At 56.6% G+C, this 1128-nt stretch overlaps 1 non-coding gene across 1 annotated transcript; it reads left to right on the top strand.

Annotated features, from left to right (window-relative positions):
• Positions 1-256: 256 nt before the first annotated feature.
• LOC111475658 lies at positions 257-412 on the top strand. The gene has a single exon (XR_002716631.1). It is a non-coding gene; the product is annotated as a 5.8S ribosomal RNA (ribosomal RNA).
• Positions 413-1128: the final 716 nt, after the last annotated feature.

Genomic DNA, 1128 nt, shown 5'->3' with positions numbered 1-1128 from the left:
TAGAGGAAGGAGAAGTCGTAACAAGGTTTCCGTAGGTGAACCTGCGGAAGGATCATTGTCGATGCCTAAACACCAAACGACCCGCGAACGTGTTTACGAACCTTTTTGTGTCGGGGGGAGCATTCGTGCGCCCTCTGATGCCCAAACCAAAACCGGCGCAAGTCGCGCCAAGGATCGCAAACGAATAAGCTTTCCCCTTGCCCCGATCTCGGTGTGCGGGGGGCAAAGCATTCTTGTCGTATTACTTATTCACAACGACTCTCGGCAACGGATATCTCGGCTCTCGCATCGATGAAGAACGTAGCGAAATGCGATACTTGGTGTGAATTGCAGGATCCCGCGAACCACCGAGTCTTTGAACGCAAGTTGCGCCCGGAGCCTTCTGGCCGAGGGCACGTCTGCCTGGGCGTCACGCATCGCTGCCCCCCACATACGACAACCGCTTAGGTTTGTTGCACTGGCGGGGGCACATGTTGGCCTCCCGTGTGCGCCGTCGCACGGATGGCTTAAAATCGAGTCCTCGGCATCTGCTGTCGTGACGCTACGGTGGTTGATTCAACCTCGGTACCGCGTCTCGATCTCAGCTTGCGCGCCTCCTGTTGGTGGGCGAGGGAGGAATGTCACGTCGACCCTTTGAACATTGTCCCCAAAGACGATGCTCTCGACGCGACCCCAGGTCAGGCGGGACTACCCGCTGAGTTTAAGCATATTAATAAGCGGAGGAAAAGAAACTTACAAGGATTCCCTTAGTAACGAAGAGCGAACCGAGAAGAGCCCAGCTTGAGAATCGGGCGCCCTCGGCGTTCGAATTGTAGTCTGGAGAAGCGTCCTCAGCGACGGACCGGGCACAAGTCCCCTGGAAGGGGGCGCCAGAGAGGGTGAGAGCCCCGTTGCGCTCGGACCCTGTCGCACCACGAGGCGCTGTCAACGAGTCGGGTTGTTTGGGAATGCAGCCCCAATCGGGCGGTAAATTCTGTCCAAGGCTAAATATGGGCGAGAGACCGATAGCAAACAAGTACCGCGAGGGAAAGATGAAAAGGACTTTGAAAAGAGAGTCAAATAGTGCTTGAAATTGTCGGGAGGGAAGCGGATGGGGGCCGGCGATGTGCCCCAGTCGGATGTGGAAAG

This window comes from Cucurbita maxima, unplaced genomic scaffold, assembly GCF_002738345.1.
Source record: "Cucurbita maxima cultivar Rimu unplaced genomic scaffold, Cmax_1.0 Cma_Scf02349, whole genome shotgun sequence".
NCBI lineage: Eukaryota > Viridiplantae > Streptophyta > Magnoliopsida > Cucurbitales > Cucurbitaceae > Cucurbita > Cucurbita maxima.
The sequence above is the reverse complement of the archived record's forward strand: the minus strand, read 5'-3'. Positions and strand labels throughout refer to the sequence as shown.